Source organism: Schistocerca nitens, chromosome 2, assembly GCF_023898315.1.
Source record: "Schistocerca nitens isolate TAMUIC-IGC-003100 chromosome 2, iqSchNite1.1, whole genome shotgun sequence".
Taxonomy (NCBI): Eukaryota; Metazoa; Arthropoda; class Insecta; order Orthoptera; family Acrididae; genus Schistocerca; species Schistocerca nitens.
In genome coordinates, this window is record NC_064615.1 from 649,206,832 (window position 1) to 649,234,004 (window position 27,173).

Below are 27,173 nucleotides of genomic sequence, written 5' to 3' on the forward strand. Positions count from 1 at the left end.
TAGCGCCCTCGATCGGTAACGCTGGATTTCAATATGGTGTTGGCCCACCTTGATGACAGTTTTCACTCTCGCAGGCATAAGTTCAATCAGGTGCTGGAAGGTTTCTTGGGGAATGGCAACCCTTTCTTCACGGAGTGCTGCACTGAGGGGAAGAATCGATGTCGGTCGGTGAGGCCTGGCAAGAAATCGGCGTTCCAAAACATCCCAAAGCTGTTCTGTACGATTCAGGTCAGGACTCTGTGCAGGCCAGTCCATTACAAGGATGCTATTGTCACGTAACCACTCCGCCACGGGCCGTGCAGTATGAACAGGCGCTCGATCGTGTTGAAAGATGCAATCGCCGTCCCCGAATTGCTCTTCTACAATGGGAAGCAAGAAGGTGCTTAAAACATCAATGTAGGCCTGTGCTGTGATATTTCCACGCAAAACAACAAGGGGTGCAAGTCCCCTCCACGAAAAACACGACCACACCATAGCACCACCACCTCCGAATTTTACTGTTGGCACTGCACACGCTCACGTATGACGTTCGCCGGTCATTCGCCATACCCACATCCTGCCATCGGATAGCCACATTGTGTAGCGTGATTCATCAATCTACACAACGTTTTTTCACTGTTCAGTCGTCCAATATTTACACTCCTTACACCAAGCGAGGTGTCGTTTGGCTTTTACCGGCGTGATGTGTGGTTTATGAGCAGCCGCTCGATTATGAAATCCGAGTTTTCTCACCTTCTGCCTAACTGTCATAGTACTTGCAGTGGATCGTGATGCAGTTTGGAATTCGTTTGTGACGGTCTGGATAGATGTCTGCCAATTACACATTACGACCGTCTTCAATTGTCGGCGGTCTCTGTCAGTCCACAGACGAGGTCGGCCTGTACGCTTTTGTGCTGTACGTGTCCCTTCACGTTCCCACTTCACTGTCACATCGGAAACAGTGGACCAAGGGATGTTTGGGCGTGTGGAAATCTCGCTTACGGACGTGTGACACAAGTAACACCCAATCACCTGACCACGTTCGAAGTCTGTGAGTTATATGTATCCTATGTCTGTCCCAATGTTCATTGGAGTATCGTGTCAAAACTTGAAGTAAATCGATGCTTTCTTTCCGAGATTTTTAGTAATAGAAACAACGAATTGCCTTTTATAGTAGTATAGATATAAATATGTGCAGGCCTCGTGTTGTACTATGTTGATCCCTGTGCACCAGAATATTCTATTTGTGACAATTTTCGAAACATTTCACCTGATCTCCTCGCTTTCACTGTTCAATGGTTGTGTTGGCTGTGTGTTTACTATATCTAACCTTACCATCTGTAACTGTTTGTTGTCTGTTCTTCTTTTGTTTGTGTTTTTGGTTCAAATGGCTCAAATGGCTCTGAGCACTATGGGACTTAACATCCGTGGTCATCAGTCCCCTAGAACGTAGAACTACTTAAACCTAACTAACCTAAGGACATCACACACATCCATGCCCGAAGCAGGATTCGAACCTGCGACCGTAGCAGTCGCGCGGTTCCGGACTGAGCGCCTAGAACCGCTAGACCATCGCGGCCGGCCTTGTGTTTTTGTTGCCTGTATGTAGTTCGATGTTCGTTTGTGTGTGTGTGTGTGTGTGTGTGTGTGTGTGTGTGTGTGTGTGCGTGTGTGTGCGCGCGTGCGTGCGCGTGTTGTTTCTTTGTGTAGCATTAAGTAATTATTCAGTATGGTTATGTTCTATGTCTTTTTGTTGTTGTTTTAGTGGCTGACATGATCAGTGAATTCTTATTTGTGTTGTTGTGGTCATTTAATACATTTTTGTTCATCGCCAGAGCTATTTGTATGTGAACGTATACCTTTGAAATCAGTATTTTCTGTTATACTTATTCATTCTAACTGCTTTCCTATCCTATTCCATGTTAGATGGTTCATGCACATGCTTATTAGATTACCAGGAAAGGCAGATTGGCTATTAATATCTCCAGCTTCTTGTGTGTTCTTGATATCTAGTTTTGTAGTTTATGCCTATAATTTCCAGACACACAGATTTGCAGTTTTGACATTCTAATTCGCATATACAAAAGATGACCTATAGAATACATTGATATCACGGGAGTTCATTGCAAACTAGATTTTGTATCTTGTTTCTTTACTCCAGACTTTACCAGTACAATTACAGTGCGACATAACTGTGTCGTTGTATGGCGGGTTCCTAAACAGGGCACGGTTCGATTTTCTGACGTTCCCGGCGACGTTCCCACCGCACCACTTACACGTGATGCCCGCGGACTTCGCCCCCAGTTATCAGTGAGGATTGTCCCGTTCCAAGTGTGCTGGTCAGTGTTATTGTATACCGGTTGACAGCTGCAAGAAAACTATTGCTTCGCAATATTGGTTAGCAGTATCGACGCTGTCGTTTGTAGGTACGTACTCTATCCAGCGCAGCGAGACAGTGCTTAACATTTCACACCACTGGGGAGCAGCTATTCGCTCTTTAAGTTTTCAAGGTTCCAGGGTAACGCATCTTCTTTGCATTGCTCGTTACTTCGTTGGTTACAGTAGCTGTGAAGTAAATGTCAACACTTACTGCCGCTGTGGATTTAAAAAAATACCAGTAGAAAATAAACGTTTCTTTCAATAATCAGAAGTTGTTTCTACTCAATAAGTTTGTATCGTAAGTGTTGAAGGAATATTTCATCATATTCTAAAAATCCAGAATAGCAAGAACTACAGGCATTTTTTTCAGGCAGAAAATCATGCAAGTTACGGTGACAAACCTGAAGCAGACGAAATAGAAAAATGAATTTTGTTAGTTAAATATTACCTGTATACAGAGAAAAGACTCTGAAATGTTTTGTGAGGCATTCAAATAACAAAACTTTGAATACTATGAATGGTTATGGAGTTCGTATTCTCGGGGCATTTACATTAAAACTGAGTAGCCAAGGATACGACTTGCGTACTAAACTATGACACAGAAAAGAAGCAAGTTATTGCCTAACGTATACACCAACCTGTGCAGATTTTTGAGATGGGTACAACATGAACACGCATGTACAAAGCAAGTGCGGCGATGGATACCACTTTTGTTGACTCCAGATGAAAAAACGGGCGAGGAAGAACATTTTAAAATTGTGTTTATAAATAAATGTAAGTCAAAGAAGTGTGATACTATTATGTGACTGTAGATGAAACAATGAACGACCGTTACTCATTAGAGTAGCTTCAGACGTTGTTATCTCTTGATTTCTATAACTGGTCGCTTCTTTTCTGGGTATCCTTTTATAGTGGTTGCATCCCGTTTATCTGTAGCCGGCCGCGGTGACCGAGCGGTTCTAGGCGCTTCCGTCTGGAACCGCGGGACCGCTACGGTCGCAGGTTCGAATCCTGACTCGGGCATGGATGTGTGCGGTGCCCTTATTTAGGTTTAAGTAGTTCTAAGTTCTAGGGGACTGATGACACATGTTAAGTCCCATAGTACTCAGAGCCATTTGAACCGAATATCTGTCGGCATGCCAGCTACTGGGTTGACTCATTTCCTTCTCTATGGGGGACCCCATTTGTAATACTCTTCCTACCCATCTGCTTTCACTCATATTCAGCAGGTGTCTGTAGGAGAGTAGATGCTTCGTTTCAGTTTTATCTACAGTTGCCTCGTTTACTTCACCATTCTCTCCTGGTGTGATTTCACACGCATTTCATCCCAAACTTACCCCAACTTCTCCTCCGGAAGTTCAGCAATCTTCCGAATTGCCTCTTGCTCAGCAACTAAGTCTCTGGCCAATAAGTGTAAACACTCTCAGGAAAAATCACTACACATTCATTTACGTCCAAACTGTGCAAACCATCTTACAGCGTGAGGCAGAGGGCACTTATGATACCACTATTCGGAGGTTGAACAAAAATTTGGAACCGGCGCTAGAAATGCATGCCTAAACATAAATGAATCGCTTACTTTTGTCAGTTTCGGTTTACTGAACCGTATACGAATCGATAGGAACTAAATCTGGACTCCGTCATTTCCTTATTGCTTCTACACAGCGGATTGTAGCACGCAACTTTTTCTAATAGGGGCAACTCCAGGTGTTTTTACCTGAACGTATGGTAGTTTTCTGAATACGTAAGAGCTATAACGTTAATATAACTTACATTCAGTGGTTTATGTTCAAAATCATTGAGAAAGTGTACGACACGTTTGTGTACAGTAATAGTGGTTTCTTCTGTATAATAGTAATCTCAGGACAGACATATTTACTTTGTATTACATTTATTGCCCTCAGAATACTGTTATTCATTAATTGTAATTTCTTGCTTTCGTATAATTTAAAAAAGGTACCTTAGAAGTTAATTGTTTCCTTATTTATTGCTATGAGGGGATAATTCCATGTGACAAAAGTCACCATAGCAGCTTCAACTATTTTTCAGACAAGGTAATTAAAGCTTTATATAGTCCAGCAAATGAACAGTTTCACATGACACAAAGAAACTCGCCCTTAAATTACTAAGCAATTGGGGTTGAATATTTTTTCCTCCTCCTGAATGTTTTGTCAATCGTGAGTCGGCCTCTTTTGGAAACGAGCGATTTAGGTGCAGATTCTAGCCAGGCCTGGAGGTGGCGCTGTTGTATTTGACCAGGAACGGCGCCTGCGCAGTGGCCTCAGTTTGTTGCAGGTGTCAGTCGTGGTCAGACAGGCTTCTGTGCAGTTGTGAGGGCGTTACTTCGGAGCTAATGTGGATTCGAACGTGGATAACACGTATTATGTTCGAGTATAATGACTTCTCTGGAGACTAGAAATCTACTCTGTAGGAATCAGCATGGGTTTCGAAACAGACGATCGAGTGAAACCCAGCTCGCACTATTCGTCGACAAGACTCAGAGCAGGTAGATGCCGTGTTTCTTGACTTCCGCAAGGCGTTCGATACAGTTCCCCACAGCCGTTTAATGAACAAAGTAAGAGCATATGGACTATCAGACCAATTGTGTGATTGGATTGAAGAGTTCCTAGAACGCAGCATGTCATTCTCAATGGAGAGAAGTCTTCCGAAATAACAGTGATTTCAGGTGTGCCGCAGGAGAGTGTCGTAGGACCGTTGATATTCACAATATACATAAATGACCTTGTGGATGACATCGGAAGTTCACTGAGGCTTTTAGCGGATGGTGCTGTGGTATATCGAGAGGTTGTTACAATGGAAAATTGTACTGAAATGCAGGAGGATCTGCAGCGAATTGACGCATGGTGCAGGGAATGGCAATTGGATCTCAATGTAGACAAGTCTAATGTGCTGCGAATACATAGAAAGAAAGATCCCTTATCATTTAGTTACAATATAGCAGGTCAGCAACTGGAAGCAGTTAATTCCATAAATTATCTGGCAGTACGCATTAGGAGTGATTTAAAATGGAATGATCATATGAAGTTGATCGTCGGTAAAGCAGATGCCAGACTGAGATTCATTGGAAGAATCCTAAGGAAATGCAATCTGAAAACAAAGGAAGTGGGTTACAGTACGCTTGTTCGCCCATTGCTTGAATACTGCTCAGCAGTGTGGGATCCGTAACAGATAGGGTTGATAAAAGAGATACAGAAATCCAATGGATAGCAGCGTGCTTCGTTACAGGATCATTTAGTAATCGCGAAAGCGATACAGAGATGAGAGATAAACTCCAGTGGAAGACTCTGCAGGAGAGACGCTCAGTAGGTCGGTACGGGCTTTTGTTGAAGTTTCGAGAACACACCTTCACCGAGGAGTCAAGCAGTATATTGCTCCCTCCTACGTATATCTCGCGAAGAGACCATGAGGATAAAATCAGAGAGATTAGAGCCCACACAGAGACATACCGACAATCCTTCTTTCCACGAACAATACGAGACTGGAATAGGAGCGAGAACCGATAGAGGTACTCAAGGTACCCTCCACCACACACAGTCAGGTGGCTTGCGGAGTACCGATGTAGATGTAGATGTAGATAAAATGCTGGTGTTCGTAAGGTGGGTGGGCACGTAGCCAAGGTAGACAAAGTGTTTCAAGAGCCAACGTATCGAAGCTTTATACCGAATGCAGGGAAAGCGGGAAAACATCATCCGCTAAGTCACTACGCGCACGAAAGTGTGTGTTGCGTGGTCTTGACAGGCGGTAATTAAAGAGGATTGTGACGAAAAATAACAAGGTGACAACTGCAAAAGTCACTGCAGAACTGAATGTCACACTTGCGAACCCTGTCAGCATCGAAACAGTCCGAAGGGAGCTTCGTAAGCTGGGAATTTCGGGGAGGGCTGGATTTCCGAAACCACACATCAGTGATGTAAATGCCCATAACAGGATAACGTGGCGGCAAAGCCATAGATCCTGGCCTATGGAGCAATGGAAGAAAGTCATTTGGTCGGTTGAGTCGTGCTTCACACTGTTTCCAACTTTATGTCCCAAGAATGAAAACTGACGGCGGTCCGGTGATGATTTCGGCAGCCATGTCGTGGTACTGCATAGGCCACATGGTTACTCTGCATGGTCGCATTACTGCCAAAGATAAGATGACCATTTTGGCTGATCAGATCCATCAAATGGTTCAATATTTGTTCGCCAGTGGTGGTGCTGTGTTACAAGACGACAGGGTCTTGTTCGCACAACTCGCATCGTCCAGGATTGGTTTTGTGAACACGAGGATGAATTGTCGCAGCTCCCTAGGCCATCACAGTCAACAGATCTCAATACTATTGAGCCTGTAAGCGTATTGTCATATCGCTGGCTTAGTTGTGGAGTATCTTTGCGGGCAGCCGCGTCTAGAGAGTCGAGCGCGGGACACGGTACTGTTATGTTGTGTGGTGTGCAGCTCTGCGTGTGAGAGGCATTGTTGGTATGGAAGTTGAAGTGTTGCTACAAGTGCTATTATAGTAAAGTGATGGTATATGGAAATTTTTCAGAAGAAAGTGCGTCAAGAAGTAATTGAAAATGAGCAGTGCCGTCAATGACGTATTTATGTATCCTCTCGTTGCGCGTCGCACAGCTTCGATCATCTGCGCCGTGTTCGGTCTCCCGGAATGAACTGATGTGAATCAGTAAAAATTAGTTACCATAAAAGAGCAGCCAATGGCCAGTGTCTTGTAGCGAGCGTGAGGACGTGCGTTCGATCATCGCGTTTCCGCATTATCAACAATCAGCCGCGCCGCGACGGTTACGCGCACGCTCGTACAAGTGAGAACTGAGAACTGAAAAATTAACTTTACCAACAGTGTTTTACCATTACTAGTGACAAGGAGGACTATTACCAGATATCTGTATGTGTGACGAGCGTAAGAACTTTCGTTCGATTATTCGGCTTCCGCATCATCAACAATCACCCGCGTCGTGTCGGTTACGCGTACGATCGTTAGATGATATTTTGGACTGTTAATCATCAAGATTGTTAATTGCGATAAACATTGACGATTTAGAGTGTAAACAGTGCAACCTGCGATATCCTTTAATCGTCTCAGAATATAGTTGTTCATTCCAGACGCCGAATAGTGTTGAGTTTTAACGTTGAGTGGCTCCCCTAAACCCGCTTGCATAATTCGATAGATAATTTCAGGCAAGCCAGCAGCAGTGTGGAGCAGAACAGTACGACCGCCGCGAGATTATCAGGTACGAGGAGTGGACAGGGCGCACGGTCAAGCAACAGTCCAAAACGACACAGTTCAAAGGTACCACCCCACCCATTTGTACTCCCGCTCGTGGTACAAGCCTTTATGGTCTACTTGCCACTAACTTGCTGGAAGAATGGTATAAGATTCCCTTGAAAACCCTATTTATCCATTCCGAAACGACTGAAAGCTGTTTTGAATGCCAGCCGTTTTCCTGTGTCGTATTAGACGTAGTAATGTGTTGTGTTTTTGGTGTTTCCATGTTTTTCTCCGGCCCCCAGCAGTTTCCTTCCTACAGGGTGGATGTTCGAGTGCCTCCCACTTGTGTTGGTCCGTAATGTACGAAGCTGGCTTGCCAGATCGACCGGTGTCTTGTTTCGAATCGCGACCAGCACGGAACCTGGTGCACCACTCCGCTGCCGTGATTTTCGACAGACTTGCTGCCCAGTACACTTTCTTCATTCTCCGATGGATGTCTACCGGTGTTAGGCCTTCGGCAGCCAAGAGAAGAGCAACAGTACGTTGGTCTTGTTTGGATGTATTTGGTAATAATGCCGCCATAATTCACGTTTCCGCATTTACTGCACTCACATCAGAAAGACACGAATGCTACAATAATCTCTTGCCTACATGTTGATGCTTATATACCCGCATCGGAGTCGCGCAATGTTGCGTGTACATTGCAGAAAAGCCCTCGAACGGAAAGTTTTTGACCGCTCCTTATAGCTTCGAATGTGCCGCAAGGAGGTGCATTACGACCTTTAATGTTGTCGTTATACGTACGTACACGACTCACCAGACAGGCTCAGTAGCACTGTAAGACTGTTCGCTGACAAAGTTGTGTATAGCAAAATATCTTAGTTGGATGATCGTAAATAAACGCAGAAACGTTTGAACTAAATTTTCAGTAATTGTCATGGATGTGGATGAATGCAAAATAATACCTATAATAAAAAGAAAGATATCGATAGTATCTGATTAGAGGATTAGTCGTCTTCAGCACGTCATATCGTATAAGTACTGTATTTAGGGGTAATACTAAGAAACGATCGCTTGAAATCAGTTATTTGGCAGGCGAATAGAAGACTTTGTTTTGTTTGAAGAGTCCCAGGAAACTCAGTGCACCTGTAAAGGAAATAGCAAAGAAGGTGCTAGGGCGACCAACTCCACATTGTTTTTCCAAAGTTTGAAGTCTTTATCGGGTAGGCATCCCAGTAGACATCGCAAAATTCAGAAACGCTTTACTGCGATCGTAACATAACTGTAGCTCACACAAAAATGTAACAAAAATGAACGGGGAACATAAATGAGTATCCTTGGAAGAAAGACGACAAAGTCTCATTGACTGTGCGGCTGGTCCCGGCGGAGGTTCGAGTCCTCCCTCGGGCATGGGTGTGTGTGTTTGTCCTTAGGATAATTTAGGCTAAGTAGTTGTAAGCTTAGGGACTGGTGACCTTAGCAGTTAAGTCCCATAAGATTTCACACACATTTGAGCACATTTCTGTTGAGTAAATCTAGAGCCCAGTATTCGTACATGTATTGTAGGTGTCGTAGATTGTGGCACCTACAGTCATACGAACAGTCATTTTTATGAGTTTCAACAAGCCACATCAAAAGCTGTGAGTAGAGCTACGGACAGACTGCAACACATTGTCTGTAGTTTTCTCTCCTCTATGAGGCAGTGGTGATGATGCAGACATTTCATAGTGGAACTGACTCTGGTCACTATTTCAAACATTTCCTTTCTCCGCACCCTGCTCTGTCATAAACATGTTCACTTCCTCCACAAACTGTTGTGCCTTCTGACGTATACTGTTATCGTCTTCTTTGTCCTTAAGTGTACAAAAGTAGTAATATGCCTGGATGAAATGCCATATTCAGCCTTGAGATTACGATAAAAGGAATCACACTCTGAAATCGTCCAAGCCAACCATTTTAAATGCTTCTAGCGCCAACATTTGCAGATGCCAATAGCGAACTGTAGATCCATATGACCTTGCTTTATCAAATTACGATATTAAATGCTCTTTTACAGTGTTTATTTGCCACAGTCTGTTTCCTCTGAAACGGGCTAATTGTCGCCTTTTGCTAGTGCCTTAATTTAGGATTAAACTGCAGTTTCATTTACTTTTTATGCATTTATGCCGTCTTATTTGTTTGCTACAGCAATTGAAGCCACGATTGTGTCGTAAGTGTTCTCTAGTGCTCTGTCATTAATATTTTCTAGTGCGCTGGGCCTCGACTGATTGATTGAAGATAGCTCGTACTCACTTCGACTATTCCCCTTGCTGTGGAGATGAGCACCGTGTACTGCCTGAACAGCCACCTTCAGGTTCAGGTTCTTCATGTCCTTCCAAATCAATATATCTATCCAGCGTAACGTTGCGTATTTTTGTGTCATTCCCATTATATTTCAGAATTATTATGTTATATAATTCACTACTGACCATTAAAATTGCTACACCACGAAGATGACGTGCTACAGACGCGAATTTTAACGGACAGGAAGATGATGCTGTGATATGCAAATGATTAGCTTTTCAGAGCATTCACACCAGGTTGGCGAACCTAAAACGTGCTGATATGAGGAAAGTTTCCAACCGATTTCTCATACACAAACAGCAGTTGACCGGCGTTGCCTGGTGAAACGTTGTTGTGATGCCTCGTGTAAGGAGGAGAAATGCGTACCATCACGTTTCCGTCTTTGATAAAAGTCGCATTGTAGACTATCGCGATTACGGCAAGACCACCTACAATACATCGGACCACAACACACAAAAACCAAGATGGCGGCCGTCTTAGGCCAAGTATTTCAGCACTACCCTAATACGAATAATTTACAAACTTCATAAATGGAAAGTAGATTCTAAATTGCGTAAGAAATGTATTGTTATGTATTTTTCTATCTTCAAACTTAAATAAAAAGTTGTCACAAAAGCCACAAATTACGTAATAAGAACTATGACGAAGTGAAATTATGAGATGCAACTCAAAATCAAATCCAAAAAACTACTACAAAACACATGTAAATGGCATATTTGGACACTAATAATAATTTGCACAATAGAAGCTACATAGCAATAATAAATGAAGCGTGTAACTAAAGCACAAAATTGTATTAAACAATATGCAGTTAATTCTAGTCACTGTCATTACGTAATATGTGTAGAAGTGTTTGATTTTGAGTACCTGTTGGGTTTATTTGCTGCTCAGCTTGGCCACTTTGCGTTTTGTTATTTTTGCTGCAATGTCTTCATGAGTTCCTCTTTTTTGTTTGACTAGTGTTCGAGCAATTTCCTTTGAAACACACTTTTCATTCAACAGTTTTGTGTAATTATTAATAAAAATATTTGAAAGCACTTTATTACTTTTCTTGATTATTGTCTTTAAAGGAATGCCACATTTGCACACATCACTGAGGTTACCAACGGCATTTTCACACAATTCAGTTCCTAAGGCAAGTACTGCATCTCTCTGATTTTCAAGTTTTAGGAATTCGGGTTCATATGTGCTGCTAATCAGAACTTGAAAAAGTTTATATATATTACAACACAAGGAAATCATTATAGAAGAAGGACACTTCAATCCCCCACGATTCAGTTGGTTGAAATAGGAAAGGAGTTCTTTGGTTTCACACTGCAACAAAATTTCGTCCTGTGTCTGCAACATTTCTTCACAGCCTGAACATTTTCCACCTTTTTGCAGCTTCTCAAGCACTGTTTTGCTGGTGTAGCTAGCAATACAAACCAAGACTTTCAAGTCTTCATCCATCATGGGAATGTTTGCTAGTTCCTCTAGAGCAGGTTCTAATTTATCTAAATTTTCATACTTTTGGTTTTTTATGCTGTTATTTACTTTTGCTGCAAAATCATTTCATGTAAATTCACCGTGTTTAGTAGATCCGAGCTTCAGTAGACTTATTACTTTCAGTTTCCTCTCAGATTCTAAGATTTGCTCAACTGAAACATTATATGTGCAGCCACTTAGCCTTCTATAAGCTCCAAATCTTGCTTTCAAAGCATCAGTTTGTAATTTTGCTGTAAGAATATAGGACCAGTTGTAAGTGTTAAAAATGTATCTGCATAACTGAACTGTTGTTGCAAGTGTGTGAGAGAAAGCAGTGTATGTTTCATTGGTTAATTTTACATGAGTCGGCAATGCATGCCAGATATCAAGAAATGTTTTCAAATTTTCAAGAAACACAAGTTTGGAGTCAGTAGGTCCAGTCATTGGGCTAGAATTATCATCTGATGTGTATTTGCCTTTCATGGGATGCTGTACATTAGAAACTGTCCACCATTTAATGATTAATTTCAAAAACTGAATAGTGCCATCAGAAATCTCAATCCCCTGACTTTTCAAAATTTCTAGTGCTGCCACATTTTTAGAATCAAAAACACTGAGTGCAAGGGTAACATTCTGTCTCTCAATAGAAGTTGGATATACTGCCTTTCTCACTAGCTTTGGGGCAAGTTTCAACAGTTTATTTTTCTCAGAATGAAACAGGTTCCTCAAATCTGAAAACTTTGCTTCACTGGCAGTATGTTCACGTGCAGCATTCCCTTCATCACTGTGTAGAAAGGTATTGATGAAAGCAAATGTATCCTCAATATTTGGCATTATGAAGGATTCATTTTTTGCATTCAACCAGTTATTTCTGATACACTTAAGCAAGTGCACATTGTCAAACAGAAGAAAGAGAAATTTGGATGGAGCGACTGGATTTGTAATACACGGCTGTAAAGTGCCACCACACATAAGCTGATACATTTTTCTATTAGTGCTATGGTTATCTGTTACCAGGCATACAACATCATACTGAAGCTCATGCATTAACTTCAATACATCAATTGTCATTTTCAGTAGAGTATCAGAATTAACATTTTTTACAGGAAAGAGAGCTATCACTTCTTTATAATCAGAATGTAAAGATGATGCCATGAAAACCTGCAATGTACCTGCTGTTGTAGTATCTGAAGTATTCTCAGCAACACCAAGTATCTTTCCTGCCTTATAAGAGAATTTTGAATTAACATAAACTTCATCTAGCATCACTGAAATTACCTTGTCACTTCCCTGAAGAAATTTATTTTTTTCCCTCAAAAAAGCTACCTGTGATGGACCAATACAAAGTTTATTTGGACCCATTCTGCATAGAAACTGCCTTAAATAGACAGTATGAGGTAATGTTAATACATTTGTTTTTCTCAAGTGATGGTAGGCACCAGGAAATGAAAAGCAAATGGTTGCTGCCCATATCAAAAGCTCAGGAGAACGTCTACTTTGCTTTGTTATTGCGAGTTGTAATTGCTCCAAAACAAATTCTATTTTAGGTGCTATTTCAGCGTCAAAATCACTAGCAGCTTTTAGTGCTTGTTTGAGAACATTGACTAAAATTATAATCTTGTCAATGGTGCCAGTAGAGTTATCTGTGAAACCATTTAGGTGACTCAGCAGATTGTCAAATTTCGTCCACTTGTCACATTTCAAGTTCTCTTCCTCCCCAGACTGTAGTATCCATTTCAAGGTTTCCGTAGGCAAACACACATTTTTGTGAAACACTTTTACTTCCAAGGAACTTGATATCTTGAAGCACACTGAAACTAATGGCACATCACTGACTGAATCATCCTTTAATTTAATGAAAGATACGTAGTCATGCTTTACTAAAATTGTAAATGGACAAACATTCCTTTTCTGCACTTCGCTTTTAAAATGCTGAAAGTCAGGTATATTGTCATTTTCGCACCACTTACTGAAACTACACTCCTGGAAATTGAAATAAGAACACCGTGAATTCATTGTCCCAGGAAGGGGAAACTTTATTGACACATTCCTGGGGTCAGATACATCACATGATCACACTGACAGAACCTCAGGCACACAGACACAGGCAACAGAGCATGCACAATGTCGGCACTAGTAAAGTGTATATCCACCTTGCGCAGCAATGCAGGCTGCTATTCTCCCATGGAGACGATCGTAGAGATGCTGGATGTAGTCCTGTGGAACGGCTTGCCATGCCATTTCCACCTGGCGCCTCAGTTGGACCAGCGTTCGTGCTGGACGTGCAGACCGCGTGAGACGACGCTTCATCCAGTCCCAAACATGCTCAATGGGGGACAGATCCGGAGATCTTGCTGGCCAGTGTAGTTGACTTACACCTTCTAGAGCACGTTGGGTGGCACGGGATACATGCGGACGTGCATTGTCCTGTTGGAACAGCAAGTTCCCTTGCCGGTCTAGGAATGGTAGAACGATGGGTTCGATGACGGTTTGGATGTACCGTGCACTATTCAGTGTCCCCTCGACGATCACCAGTGGTGTACGGCCAGTGTAGGAGATCGCTCCCCACACCATGATGCCGGGTGTTGGCCCTGTGTGCCTCGGTCGTATGCAGTCCTGATTGTGGCGCTCACCTGCACGGCGCCAAACACGCATACGACCATCATTGGCACCAAGGCAGAAGCGACTCTCATCGCTGAAGACGACACGTCTCCATTCGTCCCTCCATTCACGCCTGTCGCGACACCACTGGAGGCGGGCTGCACGATGTTGGGGCGTGAGCGGAAGACGGCCTAACGGTGTGCGGGACCGTAGCCCAGCTTCATGGAGACGGTTGCGAATGGTCCTCGCCGATACCCCATGAGCAACAGTGTCCCTAATTTGCTGGGAAGTGGCGGTGCGGTCCCCTACGGCACTGCGTAGGATCCTACGGTCTTGGCGTGCATCCGTGCGTCGCTGCGGTCCGGTCCCAGGTCGACGGGCACGTGCACCTTCCGCCGACCACTGGCGACAACATCGATGTACTGTGGAGACCTCATGCCCCACGTGTTGAGCAATTCGGCGGTACGTCCACCCGGCCTCCCGCATGCCCACTATACGCCCTCGCTCAAAGTCCGTCAACTGCACATACGGTTCACGTCCACGCTGTCGCGGCATGCTACCAGTGTTAAAGACTGCGATGGAGCTCCGTATGCCACGGCAAACTGGCTGACACTGACGGCGGCGGTGCACAAATGCTGCGCAGCTAGCGCCATTCGACGGCCAACACCGCGGGTCCTGGTGTGTCCGCTGTGCGGTGCGTGTGATCATTGCTTGTACAGCCCCCTCGCAGTGTCCGGAGCAAGTATGGTGGGTCTGACACACCGGTGTCAATGTGTTCTTTTTTCCATTTCCAGGAGTGTACATTCATCATGTTCCAGTAGCTGTTGAACACGATCTTCAGGATTCTTCCTTTGCTTAGGAACTGGTACTGTGTGATAAGAAGGTTGATTAGGAAAGATGGTTGGAAATGCATCATTTGTTAGTTTTGGTATTTTTCGTGGCACACGTATTGGTTCACTATTTTCCACAGGAAAAATGTCTTCCCTAACCACAAACTTAGGTTCAAAATGCTTAATGCACACCACAGCTTTATCGTTCACTTCAAAATTATCTCTATGAATTAGTTTCATCCATTTGTTCCTCAATGCTGTTTCCTTGGGAAACTTAAATGTTGAGGTATCGTATGTTTTGCCGTAATTGGATTTACATCCTGGTACACAACAACTACGACCCATCGCAAGAACAGTTTACACTTTAAATTATGCTGAACTTACTACAGAATATAGAAAATAAATACTAGCGTAGCACTTTTGACGACATTCACAGCATATAGCATAAATAACAGCTAGTAATAAATGCTTTCGCTTCTCTTGAACGTCACGTATACAATGTTACACACACGCGTTATGGAAACACAAGCACGCTAGTTTGTTTCCCCCCACGATTGCCGCCATATTGTCAACTATCGATATCTGCCTTAAGGTCTGATTTATTGTAGGTGGTCTTGGATTGCGGTTTATCGTATCGCGACATTGCTGCTCGCGTTGGTCGAGATCCAATCACTGTTAGCAGAATACGGAATCGGTGGGTTCAAGAGGGTAATACGGACCGCCGTGCTGGATCCCAACGGCTTCGTAGCAGTCGAGATGACAGGCATCTTATCCGCATGGCTGTAACGGATTGTGCAGCCACAGCTCGATCCCTGAGTCAACAGATGGGGACGTTTGCAAGGCAACAACCATCTGCACGAACAGTTCGATGACGTTTGCAGCAGCATGGACTATCAGCTCGGAGACGCTGCATCACAGACTGGAGTGCCTGCGATGGTGTACTCAATGACGAACCTGGGTGCACGAATGGCAAAATGTCATTTTTTCGGATGAATCCAGGTTCTGTTTACAGCATCATGATGGTCGCATCCGTGTTTGGCGACATCGCGGTGAATGCACATTGGAAGCGTGTATTCGTCATCGCCATACTGGCGTATCACCCGGCGTGATGGTATGGGGTGCCATTGGTTACACGTCTCGGCCACCTCTTATTCGCATTGACGGCACTTTGAACAGTGGACGTTACATTTCAGATGTGTTACGACTTGTGGCTCTACCCTTCATTCGATCCCTGCGAAAGCCTACATTTCAGCAGGATAATGCACGACCGCATGTTGCAGGTCCTGTACGGGTCTTTCTGGATACAGAAAACGTTCGACTGCTGCACTGGCCAGCACATTCTCCAGATCTCTCACCAATAGAAAACGTGTGGTCAATGGTGCCCGAGCAACTGGCTCGTCACAATGCCTCTTGATGAACTGTGGTATCGTGTTGAAGCTGCATGGGCAGCCATCCAAGCTCTGTTTGACTCAATGCCCAGGCGTATCAAGGCCGTTATTACGGCCAGAGGTGGCTGTTCTGGGTACTGATTTCTCAAGACCTATGCACACAAATTGCGTGAAAATGTAATCACATGTCAGTTCTAGTATAATATATTTGTCCAATGAATACCCGTTTATCATCTGTATTTCTTCTTGGTGTAGCAATTTTAATGGCCAGTAGTGTATATCTGCGAACTCTCTAACTTCGACTCCGATTTCATTTCTATATTCAGCACGTGGCAAAATAGTCCCTAATATCTAGACCACATTCATAGGATATTTTCTCTTCATGATATCACTGTACACAGTTTACACAATAGGCAGCAAGCGAACACTCCAAGAGAGACATTCGTACTGCAGCTACACCACTCACGTAAATCGTTCATGTTATTATTGTACAACGTGCCACCGGCTGATGGCTCTAGCAGACTAGTGCAGAGTTTTGCATGGAAACGACACAAGACATTGTTGTTTTATGACAGAGTGTTAGTGTAAGCATGGTTTTGCGCGATCCCGAGTGTTAGAGGTCAAAGGTGTCCCATGTTGCCGGCCGCGGTGGTCTCGCGGTTCTAGGCGCGCAGTCCGGAACCGTGCGACTGCTACGGTCGCAGGTTCGAATCCTGCCTCGGGTATGGATGTGTGTGATGTCCTTAGGTTAGTTAGGTTTTAGTAGTTCTAAGTTCTAGGGGACTGATGACCACAGCAGTTGAGTCCCATAGTGCTCAGAGCCATTTGAACCATTTTTGTCCCTTGTTAGAAGGTTTTAAACGGTTTGAAACAACACTTCTATCAATTCAATGGTATTAACGGTTTCGTATATATCCCGAAAATGTTGTTTTTTTTCAGTTTTAATATACAGTGAGTAGTTCCTCCGCTCTCGACTCATTGTGGTTTTGCATTACATTTATCGAATTTAACTCGTATTGTTTGATTTATAATTAGGTTGCAGAGGAAATTGTCATTTTGGCAACACGCGTCGGCTGTGTTTCGTAATCGGTTACCTTGTTTCCCAACTGTTATGCTTACGGTCAAACTCTCACTGTGATTTAGTCGAACGATGTTTGCAGGTGTTTGTGTCTCTTGGCTATTAACTGCATTTGTGTTCCACTCAATGGATTATTATAGATGGACTGCATTTTGAAAGCGCTCATCAAAATGGAGAAATTGTAAGTTTAGGTGAAACATACACTGACGGCAAAAAATCGCAGCACCAAAAAATAATTAGTGAAGAGTAATGAAATTTCTGGAATACTTGTCCAGGTTACGTATTTCAGCGATCAACACTGCAGGATCACAGGTTAATGTAAGTGCGAGATAAGGTATTGCAAATGTGGAATGCTGATACATTGGTACCAGTGTAACCGCCAGGATGTTGAATACAAGCATGTAAACGTGCATGTATTTTGTTGTGCAGGTACCGGATAGTAGATTGGTAATGTTTCTTTACGCCTCTCTACACTGTTGCCAAATTTATTCAAGATGGACGACCCTTCACCAATCTTCCCACTGGTGCAGATATGGCAACATTCCAGTTTTGTTATGAAATTGATTAATTAATTGAATGGATAAATTAATAACCTCTTCCCATCTCCACTCCCACCCCTCCCAGAAGAAACTGGTGGAAAAATTTGCTCAGTCTGTGCTGAGGAGTTAGACTGGAAGAAACACATGACACGAAATTGAAATCAGATGGCAGTACAGGTAGACAATGAGGTTCTGGCGCATTCTTAATATCAGATTAATTGACTAATTCATTAAATTGGTCAATTAATTACTTCCCCTCCTCCTCGAGGGGGGGGGGAATTCAGAATCAGTGGAAAATCCAACTTTTTGTGGTAAATTCAAATGTAATTACATGTATTGCAGATGATATAATAATAATTAATAATCATAATATAGTCATTATTTATAAAAATTCAATTTGCATGTCACTGATGTGAGGGATGTAGGATACTATCTTCATTTCATCATCTTTGGAATATTGGCACAGTCTTATTATGATGTCACAATCCAATATTGACGACTCTGAATATTGGCGCAGTCTAACTCCCCGCCTCCTATTGGAGGGTACTTCAAAAATTGGTAATTAAAAAGTCAACAAGAGAATTCAATTTTTTTTCTTCTGGTTGTGAAGCATGGGAGATGGGGAGGGGTAGTTGCGATTATAGTCCGTGAGACGAGTGATTGGTACTGACAGTTCCGGCGGGCAGACGGCGCTGTTGCCGAACGTGGCTCACAGCACGCGGCGCCTTGTCTGCTACACGCATTCTCTAGCAGCAGAAATAAAAGCGAGACAAAATACAAGTCGTATTGGTACGCGTGAATTTATTTAAAGTTGATGCTTGAAATATATTAACTCGAAAACTGATAAGAGCTATTTAGTACAAGTATCTTAGATGCTGAAACATAATAAAGTTATTTGTTAAACTTCACAACTGAAATGAAAACTATTTTCGCAAGTTGTTGAACATTAGCAGTTTTGGTTACCATTGTTAAGCATTAGCATTATTAATTTGTTCTACTACAAGCTACAGAATAATTGGTCAGTGTATTAAGAGTTATAATCTGAAGAAAGTACTCACAATATGATGATCTGGTTGTAGATCGATAGCAAACTCCCTCCTTACATTCCTGAATACGTTGTAGTTACTGTAATGGAAAAACACCACTCACATCACTGTCAGAATCTGATTTGACATTGTCTTCCTCAGCACTACTCGAACTATCACTGCTCTCTCCCAGATGCATAATTAAATTTTCGATGCATTCTTCCACAACCCCTTCGGTTTTGGCCGCCTCTCTGATGGCACTTGCAGTGCTGTTTACAATTTTAGCCCACGTCTCGCTTGTCACTTTATTGATAGCTGCTGGAAGGAGAGTTTCCACTTCAGAGATCGTGAATTTTTTATTGTTTGCAGCAACGTAATTTTTTATCTGCGCCCACACTCCTTCAATTGCATTGAAGTGACAGTGGTATGGAGGAAGCCGAACGATTTCATGCCCGTGCCTTTTAGCAATCTCGTCAATTACATATGTTGGAAATTGGGGTTTCTTTTGTGCCACAATTTCGAGCAGTTCCGCCTTCCTTAAATCTTCTCTGAAATAACTTTTCGCCGTTTCAACCACTGAATGATATCGTCTTTTTTTGTTGCCAAGGTTGGTGCCTTATCGTGAACAACGGAATGATAAGGTGCATTGTCCATAACAGTCACTGATGGACTTGTCAGATTCGTCATAAGCGATGTCTCGAACCATTCTTGAAATACTACACTGTTCATTTCTTCATGGTAATCTCCCGTCTTTTTTGACCGAAACATTTTCAAGCAGTTTGGCACAAAACCTTTCGATGTTCCTGCATGTAAGACAATAATACGCCCTCCTTTGCCAACAGGCACTGCCATTGTCCCCTCGGGCGTTCCATCATTCCAGCCTCTACGTAAAGAATGGCTGGCATTGCCCCAATTTTCATCTAACCACACTATATTTTCGAATTCCACACCCATGATCCTGCGCAGAAATCTGCACCGCCATGCAACTACATCTGTCCTTTCCATTAATATTTTGCGTCCGTTAAACAGTGAATAGCTGAAGCCTATGTCTTTCAACACTGTACGCAATGAAAATTTGCTCCCTTTAAAAAGATCGTCTTTCTGAAGCGACACCTGTAATTTAGATAGAGTGGGATGTTCCTTTCTCTTATAATAGCTGTATATATGACGACGAATAGCGTCTTTCTGAAAATCGTCCAAAGCTGTCACCTGCTTATTTCTCGGTCGCTTCTTTCCTGGTGTGTGCAGCTTTGTTGTGCCACTCTCGTCACAATCTACACTATACTGTTCTTTCCCTATCTTTACAACAGTGTTCTTACTTATTTTCAATGCTGCTGCAGTTCTCTTCACAACCTGAACAACAGGAATTAAGGGCCCACCTTTGTCCTTTTCTTTCTCAAAGTAATCCCTCACAGAGCACACGAATTCAGGGGCCTGGGTGTGTAGCACACTTTTCTTCCTCCGTTTCACTTCTTGTGTTGGGCTGGTACTACCCGCCGCTCTAGACATTGTTTACAACGAAACACTAAAAACAACAAAAACGAAATAAACTGCGAATTCAACTTCAGACACACGACGAACGACCGCACCACCTGCACGCAAGACACTGGTAAGTTTCTTAAGCGCGCGCGACCGGGTTTCAGAGCGGCAACGTGGCCCTTGCTACCCGCTCAAAGTCAGGCCGTCATTGGCTGCCTGCTTGCGGTCGCTAGGCAACGGAAAGACGCTACCGAGCTGTCAATACCAAAGACTCGTCTCCCAGACTATAGTCGAGTGCTAGAGAGTATCTCTAGCCTGTCTCATCAATAACTGGTGGTTGTAGAGAATATATTTTCGATAATAGTCTAGTCAATAGCCCTATGTGGGGAGGATGGGTGATAAGAGCACTATCACTGAATTGCAAGGGACTAGCCTCTTACCGATTACAAGTGAATAGCTGCTGGGAGGGACGTAAGAATGGGTAATAATATCAGAACAGAGATTCACTGTTCCAGTGCTGCTATATTTTTTCTTCGTTATTGTCATTTCATTTTCCGCACCCTATATGGGAGGAGATGGGCTGTCAGCAGATACAAGTCACTGCTTTTCATCCACACGAGAGAAAAAGTTTAAAACAGAGTATAAAATTGGCCATGTCAAATTGACAAATGAATGTCTGACATAATAAAAAGACATAGATTCAGGTACATAACATAGTATAAAAGGCGAAGTAGTTGATGAATTAAAAGACTGATGCAGATGAAAGGGCAACAAAATGTTTCTCGAAAGATAAAAGACGGAGAGGCAAAAGTAGTAAAAAGCCAGTTTGAAGTTATGAGTTGGCCTGGACTGTAAGGAAGAGGGGTATGAAGGGGATGTAGCGGTTGGAGTAGTGTTTAAGAGGGTGTCTGTCCAGGCAGATGGATAGAAGAAGAATTTGGGAGAGTGAATAGGGATACCGTACTGGTCCAAAGCTTAGGATGTCAGTGGTGAGGAGTTGAGAGGAAGGGAGTCCTGATTGGAGGGGATTGGATAGGTTCATTTACATCTGGTAGGCTGGGTATATAGCAGGATGAATTTCATGGTCAGGTAAGAGAAGGCGATTAAAGTTCCATTGAGAGACGATGTGGAGGGTGTGGATTGTGGAGGTGTAGCATTGGAGGAATGTGGTGGTAGACTAGTGAGCAGGGGGCAAACTAAGGGGTGAGTGGTGTCAAGTTTGTGGGTAATGTAGGATACTCCTAGATGTTGAAAATGCAATAGCAAGGAGGGAAATTTTATTCATTGGTAGAGGATGCAGGTGGAGGACAGTAAGTGAATTCAAAATTCTAGGTGCAGTGCATGGTGTTCAAGGATCTGTATGTCATGATACAAGGAGGGAGGATATCATGGCACATTGGCATAGCAGAGGATGGGTTGGAATAGGGATTTGTAGGAGTGGAGAAATATGGAAGGGTACAAGTCCCATGTTTGGCCAGTTAGCAGTTTTAGTAATTTTAATCTATTGTGGGCTTCCTATTGAATGGTTAGTAGATGGGACTTCCATGTCAGTCAGCGGTCAAGCATTAGTCCAAGGTATTTTAGTGTGTTAGTTAGCTGGATAAAAATGGGTTCAAATAGCTCTAAGCACTAAGGGACTTAACATCTGAGATCATCAGTTCGCTAGACTTAGAACTACTTAAACCTAACTAACCTAGGGATAGCACACACATCCATGCCCAAGGCAGGATTCGAACCTGCGATTATAGCAATGGCGTGGTTCCTGACTGTTAACTGGATAGGACAGCCATAAATTGTAATGTAAATGCCGTGGGGCAGAAGCTACTGGTGGTTCAGCATATAATTAAGCGTGTGTTTTGCTAGGATCGATTTTGAGGAGCCACTGGTTGCATGGTGAAATGAACTAATTGAGGTGAAGCTGGAATGAATGATCGTTGGGATTTCTGGAGGGTAGAGTAGAGGGCGAGGAAGGCAGTGTCATCGGTATACTGGAGGAGATGAACAGGAGGATGGAGCTTAGGCATATCAGCAGTGTAGAGGACATACAGCAGAAGTGATAGGACAGAACCTGGGGGAACAGCTGCAGTGGGATGGAAAATACGGGAGTTGGTGTTGTTGACAATGACATAAGATGATCAGTTAGAAAGAAAGGAGACGATGAGGCGACATAATTTATGGGAAGGGCATAGGTCTGGAGCTCAGAGAAGAGCCTAGAATGCCATACACAGTCGTAAGCTTTCTCAAGATCTAGAAAGACGAAAATGGCGGATCTACAGTTATTGATTAGGTGGAAGAGGAGATGAGTAAGGTACAGGTGTTCGTCATCAGAGGAAAAGTTGGAACAGGACCCACACTGATGGACAGGAATTGGTAGGTGTAGGTTTTCATGGTTACGTTGGAATGGACTAAAGGACCTTGCTACACACATAGGCGAGGCTGATGGGATGGTAAGAAAGAAGTGTCTATGGCACGTTTATTAGGTTTGAGGAAGAGGACGATTTGAGTGGTCTCACGGTTCAGGATAGAAATCTGTGTGAAGGATTATATTCGAAAGGATGGGTAGGATTTCTAGGAAGGATAGCAGACGTTCTTTTAGGTGTCTACAGCAGTGACAAAGTTGTAACCAGGACACGTTTTCCATTTGTGATGGAGTATCTGTTGAATGTCTGTGTTGTTATTGGAGTACTCAGTCCTGTCTGTGGGATGTTGCTGAGGTACTGAAAGTTAGAAGTGAGTGGCAGCAGTGAAGTACTGGTACGCTTGTGGACTGTCAGGAATAAAGACTAATCGAAGTGTGGGTCATCTGGGATGGTAAAGGTGTCAGAGAAGTAGGACGCAAAGTGGTTGGCTTTGCTTAAGTTATCAGGGAGAGAGCGATTATCATGCAGGAGGGTGTAGAATGGAGCAAGGTTGTTGCCAACAAGGTGGTAAATACCTTCCAGTATGTGGAGGAGTTTATGGGCAGTGTGGCGTCGAGGCTTATGCATGTCTGGCGCCAAATGCCACCTTTATTTGCAGTCAGCAGATTTCAGATGTGTCATTGTAGTTGTCGGTGGCATGTAAGTGTGTCTCGGACATGTCTGCAGGAAGGTTTGGTAAAGGCGACAGTATTCATGGAGGAGTAGGAGAGCATGTGAAGGGAGTGTGGGGCAGCCTAGGTCGATGGGTTTCGTCGGAATATGGTGAGTTACGGCGTTTGGCAAGGTCTGATGCAGGAAGTTGGCAGCATGGTGCATGTCATGGGGGTCGTGGAAGGATAAGGGATGGCTTCCGAGTTCAGCATCCCATTTGGTGTGGGAGTAGTCCTGGATTTGTTTGGGAGGGGCAGGAGGAGTGGCTCCATGGATGGGGTGTGCAGTGTAGGGAATGGTGTGTGGGATAGCGAGATGGTTGCTTCCAATGGCGTGGAGGACTGCTGCAGTAATACCCCCAAGGAGGTTAGGAGAGGTGAGGATAAAATCAGAAATGGAACTGCTTTCAGGGTGCGTATGTAGTGGAATAGGGACTGTATCACCATGAAGAGGGAAGAACTATGCCAGAGTTCAGCATGGCATGGGACGAGCTGTGGACATTCAGGTCAGCAGCAATAATGTAGGAGGAAAAGGTGTTGTCTATGTGGGTGAGGAAGACATATGGGATGGGATGATGTGGTCCGGTATAGATAGTGGCATGGTTAATAGTTCTGCCTGTGAGGAAGAGAGTGAGAATAAGGTGTTCAGTAGGATTGTTGTAGAGGGTTTGCAGCTGAAAGGGGAGGTTCTTGTGTGGTCAATAGCAACTCCACGTCAGTGGAGGCTGTATGGTGAAGTGTGGATATTATGATGAGGTTAGCGAAAGGTTTCATTCAGGATGAAGGTATCAACACGGTGTTGGGAGAGGGTGTGTAATAAGAGGTGTTTCTTGGCTGAAAAGGAGCGGATATTGTGAAATAGGATATTATACTGCTGTCACACCATGATTTAGGGAGAGAAGGGGTAGGAGGATGGGTGGCTTGGGTGGATTTAAACAAGGGTGACGAGACAGATGAAAAGAAAACTGTCCTAGTTGCGGGAATAGGTGGCTTGGGTATTAAGGTGAAAGACAGAGTGGACAACAAGTGAAATTTGGTGTAGGTTGTGTGGCTTCTGGAAAAGGTGAATGTTTTGAAGAACTATGGTCATAAATAAGATGATGTCTTCAGTTGTGGGACGTGGCAGGGAGAGTTTCTGGGGTGGGTGGGGCTGTCAATAGGTTTGTGGGAACAATCAGCCCAGGTCTGGAAGGTGGAGGTTGAGCCTTGCACTTGGAAGAATAGGCCAGGTGGGGCAGGTTAACAGTATTACATGAGGGAGGGAAAGTGAGGGTATTACATTGGGATTTACAGTGGGGGCAGTTGGGAAGGTTATTGGAGTCATTGGTTAGGTGGTCATTATACATTAGGCATCTTTGGCAGCGGTAGGATGGAGGATGGGATTTGGATGGTTCAACAGTGTGTCGTTAGGAAGGTAGGAGACGAGATACTGGCAGAAGTAAAGCTGTGAGGACCGGGCGTGAGTCGTGCTTCGGTAGCTCAGATGGTAGAGCACTTGCCCGTGAAAGGCAAAGGTCCCGAGTTCGAGTCTCAGTCGGGCACACAGTTTTAATCTGCCAGGAAGTTTCAGTGTGTCGTTGTTTGTGGACCAGGGTCCTATGGTGGAGAGTTGTCGATTGTGGATGGGGATTTGGTGAAGATGCGGTCTTTGAAGGTTGGACCCGAAACATTAAAGATATAGAGCACTTTCCAAACTTCGAGGTCAGTACGGGAGTTGAGCTCAGACTCTATCTCCTCCATTGTGATCTCAGGGTCGATCCCCTTGATCACAGCAGTTAGGGTTGGGGAGCAGTTAAGAGGTTGTGGTTGCTTGGTCCGGGTGATTGTAGAAAGGGTGCTAGGTTGCATAGTGACTGAAAGTGACACCGGGATCTTCTGGAGGAATTTGGTGTGGAATTCTGGATCAGGGATTTGATGAGGACGGAGTCTCTTCTAGGGATGATCTAAGCAGTGGGTAAGGAGCGAATATATTTTCTGATTTCGAAAAGGAGAGCTTTGGATTTGAGAAAGCTGGAGTCAGGATGGGAGAGAAGGAAGTATGCAGAGTTGTAGAGGTAGTGGCAGCTGAGATGTCCTGGCAGTCCATGAATTCTAGCATTTCCGTTTGTTTAAGCGGTTTTTGGGATCAGGGGTGGGGGCAGCGTCAGAGTTGAGGCATTTGGTGGTCTTCTTGCGGGTAAGGAGGGTGTGATGGGCAGAACTGGCGGTAACAGGTGACAGGATTGTTTGTAAGGGTGTGTAGGTGAAGTGGGTACCACAGTCCAGAAACCTATTGTAGAAACATCTGGCGGAGTTGCTGGTGATGGCGCAGGTGGTCGACATATGGTGATGGCAAGTCCTGTGTTGTAGCTGTACCGGACAATGCTGGTCCTCATCCTGGATCTGAATAGGTAGCTATGGAGAATGACATACGTGGAGAGGAGAGTACTGGGAGAAGGGAATAGGCCGGATGGAAGGTGAAAGTGCTCTAAGTGATGATAGTAGGGGATTGGGAGGGGCAGGTGCAAACGGTGGTAGTGGTTCGAGAAAGCATGATGGCGGTGAAGTTACCAGTTGATAGATAGGTGACGAAGTCTGCAGAGGCGCCCTCAGCATCAGTGATGGCAACGAAGGTCGATGAAGATAACGATGAACACGCACAGACATGGAAGAACTGTCGAAGGTACAATAAACTACACAGAAACACAAATGTGAAGCATACGAGAGTTGCCCATACTATTCAATGTTATAAGAAGAGCAGCAACAATCACACTAGTTGTCGTATTTACACTTACCGATTGATACTAGCCGTGTGAAGTGCTGCTGTAAATCCAATCTCCTTATATATACTGGAGTCATATAGTAACAGCACTGAGGAATGAAGCACACTTATACCTATTTACGAGTCACAAATGGCTTCTTACCCAACAGAAGTATGATACATTTTACAAGTGTGATGCTCGTTATCTTACTTGAACATGGCACCTCAAGACGAAAAAAAGAACTGACCAGTCACTTCCAGTCTAGTCCAGCACCATATACCGAGCGTATTGTTTGCCTGAAGAGCCGAGTGGCTGGAGCCTTTCTTTGCATGTGCCTGGTCGTGAGAAGCTTGCAGTCGGCCGAGCCCTCGTGACAACGCCTGCCACTGGATGCAGACTGGCATAGCTAACTCCTAGCACACTGCGAGACAAGCCGGCATGGCTTGGTCATAGAGTTCTAACTGCAATTCCAAACCTGACATAGACTCCCCAGTTTAAGAAAATCCACTTTACGCAATCCGTGACAGGGATGTTGTTGCCCATACATCTCGAATTTCTCACGCAGAATGTAGATTCCTCCCTTTTATGCATGTTATTTTCGAAGACAAAAGAAATTCACAACGAATATGTAACGTTAAATACTGATCAACACTATGCTATAGACTCTATTTCCTCGTCCAATATAAGATCTGTTCTTATCGGCTTAATATCTGTTAAATCCTGCTTCACAAGACTAGATCGAGCGAGGTGGCGCAGTGGCTAGCACAATGGACTCGCATTCGCTAGGACGATGGCTCAAACCCGCGTCTGGCCATCCTGATTTAGGTTTTCTGTGATTTTCTAAATCGCTTCAGGCAAATGCCTGGATGGTTCCTTTCAAAGAGCGCGGCTGATTTCCTTCCCTATCCTTCCTAATCTGCTGGGACTGATGACCATGCTGTTTGGTCCCTTCCCCCAAAACAACCAACCAACCAACAGGACTAGAATATTAAACTTATTTTTATCTCATGACGGAGTGCTAACAGCATGCTC

The 27,173-nt window shown here is 43.8% G+C and overlaps 1 protein-coding gene across 5 annotated transcripts in view; it reads left to right on the forward strand.

Moving 5' to 3' along the window:
• The first annotated feature begins 2,293 nt into the window (after positions 1-2,293).
• Positions 2,294-27,173, forward strand: part of LOC126236761 (clavesin-2-like) — a 600,452-nt gene continuing 575,572 nt past the window's right edge. For all 5 annotated transcript variants that reach the window (XR_007544982.1, XM_049946311.1, XM_049946312.1 and 2 more), the window contains exon 1: positions 2,294-2,405. The gene's annotated coding sequence lies outside the window, so the exon portion shown is untranslated. The remainder of the gene's footprint in view (positions 2,406-27,173) is intronic.